This window comes from Bufo bufo, chromosome 7 (assembly GCF_905171765.1).
Source record: "Bufo bufo chromosome 7, aBufBuf1.1, whole genome shotgun sequence".
NCBI classification, from domain to species: Eukaryota; Metazoa; Chordata; class Amphibia; order Anura; family Bufonidae; genus Bufo; species Bufo bufo.
The window spans coordinates 117,432,894-117,444,828 of NC_053395.1; the positions used below are offsets into that span (position 1 = coordinate 117,432,894).

Genomic DNA, 11,935 nt, shown 5'->3' on the forward strand with positions numbered 1-11,935 from the left:
CCATAAATAGCGCCATTCCACACTGTCGAACGCTTTGGCCGCATCAAGAGATGCGACCGCCGCGGTCGAGGTGTGGACATGTGCCGCTTGAATATTCAAAAATAGACGCCTTATATTAACTGCTGTCTACATATTTGGCATAAAGCCTGCTTGGTCTTGACATATTAAAGTAGTTATCACTGAGTTTAGACGATTCGCTAACACCTTTGCTAAGAGTTTAACATCAACTGGAAGTAGAGAGATGGGCCTATATGATTCAGCTTCAAGTATATCTTTACCAGGTTTAGGCAGAAGAGCAATGACCGCTTCATTCATGGATTCAGGGAGCCGCCCCTGTTGCTTAGCCTCATTACAGACTTCAAGTAACTGGGGAAGTAAAATGTCAGAGTATCGCTTGTATACCTCAGCCGGCAAGCCATCCCTGCCTGGGGCTTTATTGTTGGACATTGTTCTTAATGCAATTTCCAATTCCTGAATGGTAATTGGGCCATCTAACCGCGCCCTATGTTCGTTTGATAAAATGCCCAACTTTAGGGGTTGTAGAAAAAGATCAATTTCTGTATCTAAAACATGCAGCCTGGATTTATAAAGTGTGGAGTAAAATGAGTACATGACCTGGAGCAAGTTGGTCGGTTCCTTTTGGACAACCCCATGCACGTCCCTCAGGGCCGCGATATACGTAGATTGCATCTGAGCCTTAGATACCAATGCCAAAAGTCTACCTGCCCTCTCCCCTTCCTCATAGAAGGTCTGTTTCTGGAAAAAACTTTTATTTTTTGCTTGTTCTAACAATCGATCATTTAATTTTTGCTGGGCCTCCTTCCATTTATCCCTAGTCTCCGCTTGTGGTCTTAGAATATATTCTGCCTCCGTCCCCTCCATTTCCGCAATTAACTTTTGCGTGCGCGCCCTAGACTCACTTTTCTTTTTATTAACTTCTGCAATAAGCAGACCCCTCAGAAACGCCTTCATAGTCTCCCATACCACCAATCTAGACGCAGACGGGAGATTAATCTGGAAGAATTCAGTTAGTTTTACACCAATTTCCCCAGCATCCGGCAGAAGAGGCAGCCAATAAGGATTAAACTTCCAACCCCCACCACCACGTTTACGTGACGCACTAAAATCCAGCACCGCCACCACTGGGGAATGATCCGAAATCCTACGTGGCAAATATTGTATGTCTCCTATATACTGTCCCATAAGAGCATTTCCAACCATGAGGTCAATCCTAGATAAGGAATTATAAGTACTTGAACAGCAAGAAAATTGCTGCACAGACGGGTTTTTCAGCCTCCAAAAATCTAACATCATAGCCTCCTACATCAAGACTCCAAAAGGCGACGTTCCGTTTGCATGTGAAATTTGACCCACCCCCAACCTATCTAAATTGTAATCAAGGATATTATTAAAATCCCCCATTAATAAAACAGGAGCGTCAGGCACATCCGCAATAAACTGCAGTATCTCTCTATGCACCCCAGGTGAATACGGTGGCGGGATGTATACACCCACCAGAACACAGGTAGTTGCATATATCACACAGTGTAAACACACATACCTCCCTTCTTTGTCCACCTTTTTAGTGATGCAGGAGAATGCAATTGATCTGTGTATCAGGAGACTCACCCCCCTTGCATAAGATGAGAAAGTAGAATGATAGCAATGTCCTGCCCACTTAGGAGTAAGCAGATGAATCTGGTCAGAGGTGAGATGAGTCTCCTGCATGCAGCAAACCAACGGCTGATGCCGATTCAAACAATCCATAATTGCTCGCTTTTTTATAACATCCTTAACCCCGCGCACGTTCCAACTGAGCACATTAACCCTTCCTGCCATACTTAGAGATCGGGAAATATATAAACACAGCTATTAGATTTTTAGCACCTGGTAAGCCGATGCAGCAGTAGTTCACTATGAATATAGACAGTAGACCAATACCTTCACGTTCATATACAGTGTGTGCATTCAAGTAAAACATAACCCCCCCCTACCCCCCTCCCCGAAAAACACCCCCCCAACAATGTAAACATCAGTACTCAACACTGCGGCCACCTCTACAATGGGTCCCACTATATCACCTAAAGAAGGCCTGTGGGAAGAAAACATCGTACCCGTTATTAAAGGCTGTCGAGTGCCACAAACCTCTTCTCTTGTCTCAGATAGAAGAGAGTAATTCATACCCAATAGAACAGAACGTGGGTATATAATTACTATACAGTGATCACCTTAAGCGGGTGTACAGAACCTCCCCTTTCCTTGCTCCTCGGTCAAACATAAGTGAGAATAGAGTAAGTGATGGTTATACCCTTAACATTATATTTTCCAATGACATTACATCAGGATCCCCATTCACATAACCACATCCCGCATAACAGCATTCCTGAGCATTCACACCCAAGCATAACCAGGCCACATCAATCATACGACCTGATTCAGTAAACCCTACGGCACCCCTCAGTACGTGGGTCATTCATGGTCTGCTGCCAGCTGCCTTTCATGTCGATCTATCCACCTTGCCGCTTCTTTAGGATCCTCAAAAAAGTGCGTATTCCCCATTGCAGTAACTCGTAACTTGGCCGGGTACATCATAGAGTACGACACCCCTTGTGCCCTTAGACGCCTTTTCACATCCGTGAATTTAGCCCTCCGTTTCTGAACATCTTGGGAGTAATCCGGGAAGAGTGCTACTTTATGCCCATCAACCGACAGATCAGGCTTATCCCGCGCTTTCCTCAGAATAATGTCCCTGTCTCTAAAATGCAGGATTTTGATCAGGACTGTCCTAGGTGGGGCACCCGGTGGCAACGGACGCATGGGAACCCTATGGGCCCTCTCCACAGCAAATAAAGGGGTTAGAACGTCTGCGCCAAAGTTGTCCCTCAGCCAGGATTCAAAAAATTCAGACGGGTTTCCCCCCTCTGCTCTCTCCGGTGCCCCTACCACATGTACATTGTTCCGTCGGGATCTGTTTTCAAGATCATCTTGTTTCGCAGCAATGGTATCCAGTCTCATGGAATAATTCCTCATACTTGTAGTCAGAGGTGTCACAACGTCCTCCATTTCGCCCATCCGGCCCTCCAGGGCAGTTGTGCGGTCTGCCAACTTTCGCATATCATGCCGCACTATGGAGACATCCTCCTTAATGGCCCCTACCTGCATTGTAAGGGTGTTGAGCGACTTTACACACCTGGATATAGCCTGCATGACATCCCGCAAAGTAGGTTCCTCTGTATCAGAGTCAGGCGCCGCTGAGGTTAGGCCAGACTGCGCCATCAGCATATCCTCAGGATCAGGTCCCTCCATATCAGATTCCTCATCAGACAGCCCACCTTTAGTTCCAGGCTTTCTCGGGGTGCCTTTCGCAGGGGTCACGGATGACAGCCGGGCATATTTCTCCAGTTTAGCTGCCGCACCTTTCTGGAGCTCTGTGACCCGGCCGGAGCGTCCCGGAGTGGCGCCGGCGCCATCTTGGCTCTCCTTCTCCAAACTTTTCTGGTCTTTTTTGCGGGTCATAGTGCTCGGTTTTCACCTCCCCACCAACGTATATGTATCCTCTACGATTCTATCCACAGGGTATAACCAAAATCAGCCGAATTTAGGATCTTTTTCAGGATAAATGTCCGAGGTAGCAGAGGAGCTCTGTACCGCACGTCCGCTCACATATCCCGCCAGGCCACGCCCCCACAAGGCCATCTCTAGCAAGCAACTCAGCATGCATCTGGCTATTTGCGCAAGACACTCGGAGGGACTCCCTGCCTCCATCTCCAATGCATAATGCCACGGTGTGTTGGGGTCATCTGCCCTCTAGCTCCTCCTGCTCCGGTCACTTGTGCAGAAAAACCACCCATCTCGGGGGCGGAGCTAGCGCCGGTCTGAGATGGCCGCTTGAATCTGAGCTCCGTGACATAGTCCGTCCTCAGCACTAGCTATCTTCAGCCATACACCCCAAAATGGTTAAAATCGGGAACCCCAGAGCAGAAGAACACCCGAGTACCAACAAAACCCACATAGCAGGAGGCGACATGGATAAATTTATTTAAAAAGTGGCCTCCTCGTTTGTTGCCCGCGAATCCAAGATGGCGCCGGCTCAGCCACACAAGGCCAGCAGACAGGACAGATCGGAGGATGAAAGCGACACCGAGGAGCCGCAAGGTAGGGGGGCCCTTCCGATCACCAGGAACTACCTGAAAAATACGCTTTGCAAAGCATTAGAGCCCCTACTGAGCGAAATCACCGCCCTGCGCCAAGACATGAGGCAGGTGGGTGATCGTGTGGAAACGCTGGAAAACCACCAGACCCAGATTCTGGAATACCAGAGGGCCACCACAAGCTCATTTAAAAAATGCAGCACTTACTTCAGCGAGCTGCACAATGCTCTTGAAGATCAAGAGAATAGGGGACGCCGGAATAACCTACGCCTCAGAGGGATACCGGAGTCTGTTTTACCTGGCGACATCCCTGTGGCGATTATCTCATTATGCTCCTCATTGCTTGACCCAGAGTTTGCTTTGGAGATCATAATCGAAAGAGCTCACAGAGCTCTGCGACCGAAGCCTAAACCAGAGGAGCCTCCTAGAGATATAATCTGTAAGTTCCTCAACTATCAAGTGAAATCAGCAGTGCAAGAAGCTGCTAGGAACCGATCGGATATCCTTTTTGAGGGTGCACAGATATCTATATATCAAGACCTAGCCCCTTCCACCTTGAGAAAGCGAAAAACCCTTAAGCCATTGACAGAATGGTTGAGGGCCAACAGAATCCTGTATAAATGGAACTTTCCCTTTGGTCTCTCTTTCTCCCAAGGAGGGCGCCGTTTCAACATTACTGCACACTCTGACTTGGAGGCCATATATGAGCATTTACAAATTCCCCCCATGCAAATCGACAACTGGGACTTATTTCAGGACCTTTCCACCCTACCAGAAGTTCCTACGGTCACTTCCTTTACGCTACAGCATACACCTAAGGCCCATAAAGTGGGGAAGAGGAGCCGCCAATTAACACCTAAGAGACTCTCTCAAGATTAATTGCCGGGATCTTACCGCAGCACTCATCCCCCAGTTGTGCGGTCTGCCAACTTTCGCATATCATGCCGCACTATGGAGACATCCTCCTTAATGGCCCCTACCTGCATTGTAAGGGTGTTGAGCGACTTTACACACCTGGATATAGCCTGCATGACATCCCGCAAAGTAGGTTCCTCTGTATCAGAGTCAGGCGCCGCTGAGGTTAGGCCAGACTGCGCCATCAGCATATCCTCAGGATCAGGTCCCTCCATATCAGATTCCTCATCAGACAGCCCACCTTTAGTTCCAGGCTTTCTCGGGGTGCCTTTCGCAGGGGTCACGGATGACAGCCGGGCATATTTCTCCAGTTTAGCTGCCGCACCTTTCTGGAGCTCTGTGACCCGGCCGGAGCGTCCCGGAGTGGCGCCGGCGCCATCTTGGCTCTCCTTCTCCAAACTTTTCTGGTCTTTTTTGCGGGTCATAGTGCTCGGTTTTCACCTCCCCACCAACGTATATGTATCCTCTACGATTCTATCCACAGGGTATAACCAAAATCAGCCGAATTTAGGATCTTTTTCAGGATAAATGTCCGAGGTAGCAGAGGAGCTCTGTACCGCACGTCCGCTCACATATCCCGCTAGGCCACGCCCCCACAAGGCCATCTCTAGCAAGCAACTCAGCATGCATCTGGCTATTTGCGCAAGACACTCGGAGGGACTCCCTGCCTCCATCTCCAATGCATAATGCCACGGTGTGTTGGGGTCATCTGCCCTCTAGCTCCTCCTGCTCCGGTCACTTGTGCAGAAAAACCACCCATCTCGGGGGCGGAGCTAGCGCCGGTCTGAGATGGCCGCTTGAATCTGAGCTCCGTGACATAGTCCGTCCTCAGCACTAGCTATCTTCAGCCATACACCCCAAAATGGTTAAAATCGGGAACCCCAGAGCAGAAGAACACCCGAGTACCAACAAAACCCACATAGCAGGAGGCGACATGGATAAATTTATTTAAAAAGTGGCCTCCTCGTTTGTTGCCCGCGAATCCAAGATGGCGCCGGCTCAGCCACACAAGGCCAGCAGACAGGACAGATCGGAGGATGAAAGCGACACCGAGGAGCCGCAAGGTAGGGGGGCCCTTCCGATCACCAGGAACTACCTGAAAAATACGCTTTGCAAAGCATTAGAGCCCCTACTGAGCGAAATCACCGCCCTGCGCCAAGACATGAGGCAGGTGGGTGATCGTGTGGAAACGCTGGAAAACCACCAGACCCAGATTCTGGAATACCAGAGGGCCACCACAAGCTCATTTAAAAAATGCAGCACTTACTTCAGCGAGCTGCACAATGCTCTTGAAGATCAAGAGAATAGGGGACGCCGGAATAACCTACGCCTCAGAGGGATACCGGAGTCTGTTTTACCTGGCGACATCCCTGTGGCGATTATCTCATTATGCTCCTCATTGCTTGACCCAGAGTTTGTGACAGCATGGGTTTATGTAAAATGACAGCCCAAAACACATTCCCCAACTTCTCCTGAGTACGGCGATACCAGATGTGTGACACTTTTTTGCAGCCTAGATGCGCAAAGGGGCCCACATTCCTTTTAGGAGGGCATTTATAGACATTTGGATACCAGACTTCTTCTCACGCTTTAGGGCCCCTAAAATGCCAGGGCAGTATAAATACCCCACATGTGACCCCATTTTGGAAAGAAGACACCCCAAGGTATTCAATGAGTGGCATGGCGAGTTCATAGAAATTTTTTTTTTTTTGCCACAAGTTAGCGGAAATTGATTTTTTATTTTATTTTTTTCTCACAAAGTCTCCCTTTCCGCTAACTTGGGACAAAAATTTAAATCTTTCATGGACTCAATATGCCCCTCAGCGAATACCTTGGGGTGTCTACTTTCCGAAATGGGGTCACATGTGGGGTGCCCTGGCATTTTAGGGGCCCTAAATCGTGAGAAGAAGTCTGGAATATAAATGTCTAAAAAAATTTACGCATTTGGATTCCGTGAGGGGTATGGTGAGTTCATGTGAGATTTTATTTTTTGACACAAGTTAGTGGAATATGATACTTTGTAAGAAAAAATAAAAAATAAAAAATTTCCGCTAACTTGGGCCAAAAAAATGTCTGAATGGAGCCTTACAGGGGGGTGATCAATGACAGGGGGGTGATCAGGGAGTCTATATGGGGTGATCACCCCCCTGTCATTGATCACCCCCCTGTAAGGCTCCATTCAGACGTCTGTATGTTTTTTACGGATCCACGGATCGGATCCGCAAAACACATAAGGCTCCATTCAGATGTCCGTATGTGTTTTGCGGATCCGATCCATGTATCAGTGGATCCGTAAAAATCATACGGACGTCTGAATGGAGCCTTACAAAGGGGTGATCAATGACAGGGGGGTGATCAGGGAGTCTATATGGGGTGATCAGGGGTTAATAAGGGGTTAATAAGTGACAGGGGGGTGTAGTGTAGTGTGGTGTTTGGTGCTACATATTACTGAGCTACCTGTGTCCTCTGGTGGTCGATCCAAACAAAAGGGACCACCAGAGGACCAGGTAGCAGGTATATTAGACGCTGTTATCAAAACAGCGTCTAATATACCTGTTAGGGGTTAAAAAAAATCGCATCTCCAACCTGCCAGTGAACGATCGCCACTGGCAGGCTGAAGATCCACTCGCTTACCTTCCGATCCTGTGAATGCGCGCGCCTGTGTGCGCGCGTTCACAGGAAATCTCGGCTCACGCGAGATGACGCCAATCGGCGTTAGTGTAACCTGGGAGCAACGCAGCAATGACGCCTTTCGGCGTTACGTGTGCGGCAAAAGGTTAAAGGTCACATAGGGCCTCAGATATATACATTTATAAATCTATATGCTCCCAATACTAAACAAGCCCAATGGATCTCAGATATTGCCCAGATTGCTGCTCCCTTCAAAGAAGGCATAACTATTATGGGTGGTGACCTTAATATAGCTATTAACCCCCAAATTGACTCGTCTTCACATAAGTCAACCCACTCAAGGCGTACCCTGAAATTCATTAAAGACATCTTTTGGGATCTCCATCTAGTGGATGCATGGCGCACGTTATGCCCAGATACTCAAGACTACACTTTCTACTCACATGTCCACAATACCTACCATCGTATTGACTACATTTTCATTTCCAAAGAACATCTTCAGCTTTGTCCGGAAGCTAAGATTGGGTCCATCCACATTTCAGATCATGCCCCAATTTACCTTTTGGTAACCTCCCCAGTGCATAAATCCAAAAGTTTTAATTGGAGACTAAATGAGTCCATATTAGGCAACCCAGAATCTATAAAAAAAAGTAGCATTGTTATTAGACGAATACTTTGACCGGAATGCCCACCCAGATCTCTCACCCCAAATTCTCTGGGATGCGCACAAACCCTTTATTAGGGGTGAATTTATCAGTATTGGCTCGCACTTGAAAAGACTTAGAGAGAGAAACATTAGTAATCTTCTTTCCAAGATAAATAGGTTGGAAACAATCCACAAACGCTCCTTATCTGAACCCCAACTCCAGGAACTCTCCAAAGCTAGAGCTGAATTAAAGGCTCTCTTACAAACCAAATCAGCCAAATACTATCTCCATTCCCAATACAAATATTTTGCACATGGGGATAAAGCCACCAAATTCCTTATGAATAGAGTCAAAACCAGGAGGGCAGATAACTACATTCACCAATTATCCTCCCCAAATAACACCCCCATTTTCGCTACAGCTAAAATTGTCAAGCAATTTAGGGACTTCTATGAAGCGCTTTACAATCTCCTTCCTCCTCCATCACTTGTCTCCCACTAGTCGCTCATTACTAAGTTCTTAGACTCATCATCTCAACCGACTCTTTCTGAAGGACAAAAACAATCACTTGAGGCCCCATTTACCATGGACGAACTTTCTATAGCCCTTTCCCAGATGCCTGTGGGGAAAAGCCCTGGCCCTGATGGCCTTCCAGCATCTTATTATAAAACATTTAAGAAGCAACTGCTACCGCATCTCCTTAACGTTTGCAACCAATCCCTCCAAGGTATCCCCCTCTCTAGTGACATGACGATTGCTCACATAGCTTTAATACCCAAAGAAGGGAAGGACCCTAAATTGTGCTCAAACTATAGGCCCATCTCGCTTCTAAACATAGACCTCAAGCTTTTAGCTAAATTACTTGCAAACCGCCTAGTAAATCTCCTTCCTCTCTTGATTCATATGGACCAGGTGGGTTTTGTTCGTAATAGAGAAGGTAGAGATAACACGACTAGGGTCATTAATGTGCTCTGTCATGCTAAACAGACCTCCTCTCCTCTTGTTCTTCTCAGTACTGACGCCGAGAAAGCGTTCGACCGCATTAACTGGAATTACTTAACTCATGTTTTAGAGGATTTTGGCCTGCCTGGTCCATATGTCAAAGCGGTATTTGCTATGTACAAACATGCCACAGCTCGCGTCATGGTAAATGGGGACCTATCCTCTCCTTTTCAAATCCACAATGGAACCCGTCAGGGTTGTCCCCTGTCCCCCCTCCTTTTCATTTTGGCAATGGAACCCCTTTTATCTACGCTTCGGGCAGACACTGATATCAGAAGCCTGAACCTTGGGGGTCATGATCATAAGATAGCGGCATTTGCCGATGATGTTATGATAATGACAACCAACCCTAAAATCTCCCTCCCTAAAATCCAGGAGCACTTAAAGAACTATAGTGTGCTCTCCAACTTTAAGATAAATTAGAGTAAATCCATCATAATTAGTACTGGAATATCCCCCCGACTTAAACTTTCTCTAATGGAAAACTCCCCATTCAATTGTTCTTCCCCGACCATAACATATTTAGGAGTCAGACTTAGCCCCAATACCTCAGACCTTTTTGCTCTTAATTATATCCCTCTAAAAACATCAATAATCAAAACAATAGACAAAATTGCCAATTCTGCCCCGACTCTCTCCTGGTTCGGTAGGAAAAACCTCCTCACTTCTCTTATCATTCCCCGTCTCACGTACATGCAACAAGTCCTTCCAATTCCCGTAGCTAGGTCCTTTTACTCCTCTCTTAAACAGAAATTCAGAGCCTTCATATGGAACGGGAAGAAAGCTAGACTTTCTTACTCTCTCCTATCTCGATCCCGTTTGGTAGGTGGTATCGGGCTCCCAGATCCAGAACTCTATGGCAAAGCCATACTTCTATCCAGAATTGTTGACTGGCTTAGAAACACGAGAGACAAATCCTGGGTAGCACTGGAACAAAGTATCATAGGAATGCCCACTCGTGCCTTATGCCTAGGTTACAGTAACCCGCCCCAAATCAATCTATCAGCCTTTCCAATCATTAAAGCTACTCTGGAAGCATGGAAATGGCTGAGCTTTACCCATTGCTCAATACCTTTTCCCTCCCCCCTCATCACAATTAGTGATATCTTAGGCTCATCTTCCATGGGTCCACGCCTCTCAACCTCTAAATCAGTCAGATCCTCTTCCTTGCCTATTTCTCACCTACTTGAAACCCAAGGATTGCTAGCCTCCATAGATACCCTCAAGTCCTTGCTTAAGCCACAACCCTGCGACTTTACCTTACTATCACTGATTAAATCCTTTGTCTCTAAAAATAACAAGAAGGGAGAGCTCCTACGTCCTCTTACATGGTATGAAGCCCTTATAGTAAACCCCAACCCTCCGAAAAAACTTCTCACAGATATATAATAAACTTCGCTCTCCCCCCTAATTGTCAAACCTGCGTTCATTCGCACTTGGGAAAAAGACACTGGGATTGATCTGCCCCTCTCAATTTTGACCACATTATTTGAAATACCACATAGATCATCAAGATGTGTGCGCATCCAGGAAAACGGATACAAAATCCTGTCACATTGGTATATCACCCCAATTAAATCCTCACACTTCTCTGGATCTTCATCAAACAAATGCTGGAGATGCCTAGAGGAGAAAGGTACTTTTCTCCATATCTGGTGGCAATGCCCTCCTATTAGTAAGTGGTGGGCAGATATCATCCTGATCTGCAATCAAATTTGCTCTACCTCTGTTAAAATATCCCCCTACGGAGCCTTACTTTCCTACTTCGATGAGGGTACAATTCCACCTCCCTCTTTTCTCTTCAAGCAACTTTTGATTGCGGCTCGCCTTCTGATTCCTAAATTTTGGCTACAGACCCATCTTCCCTCGGTAGAGCAGTGGAGGAACTCGTCTCATGGGAATCCCAAACCCATCCGGCCTTTATTAAACGTTAGACTCTGGCTATTTTCTGACATCTCACATGTTTCTGCTTGGGATTTTCTGGGCTTTGTATGAGGGACATGACTGCTGTATTGTCTCCCTTCTGTTCTCATACCAAACTATGTAAAGTGTTTCCTAATATTAAATAGACCGTCACCCTTGGGACCTGGAATATACATAATGTACAATTGCTTATCAAGTACTTATATCCGACTGCTGTTCATTACCATTATTTCTATAAATTGGTGTCTTTTTATGATGATGTATCTGGTACCGATTTACACCACTGTTGGTGTCATGTTTACCTTGTCATTTTTCTGATTTTGAAAATAAAATATTTTCAAATAAAAAATATATAAAAACACCCATCTCTGTATACATTGCTTGTGTGTGAATGTCTTCCTCCTCCTCCTCCAGTTCAGCACCCACAGAGCTCATGTGGCCGTGAGATGTAGGCGCCACATCTCATGTCCCCTGGCCAGCCAGATTTAGCAGCATCTGCTCTAGGACATGAAGGAGTGGAATGGTGCCGCTCATCCCGTAGTCCTGGCGACTGACAAAGTGGCCTCCTCAAAGGGCATGAGCAAACGGCAGGTGTCACACATGAGTTGCCACTGGCTAACGTCGAAGTTACACAGGGAAGTGCTCCTGTCAACCTGCATCATCAAG

The 11,935-nt window shown here is 46.7% G+C and overlaps 1 protein-coding gene across 3 annotated transcripts in view; it reads right to left on the minus strand.

Moving 5' to 3' along the window:
• GULP1 (GULP PTB domain containing engulfment adaptor 1) overlaps positions 1-11,935 on the minus strand; it is a 729,290-nt gene that overhangs the window by 89,859 nt on the left and 627,496 nt on the right. The window lies entirely within an intron of this gene.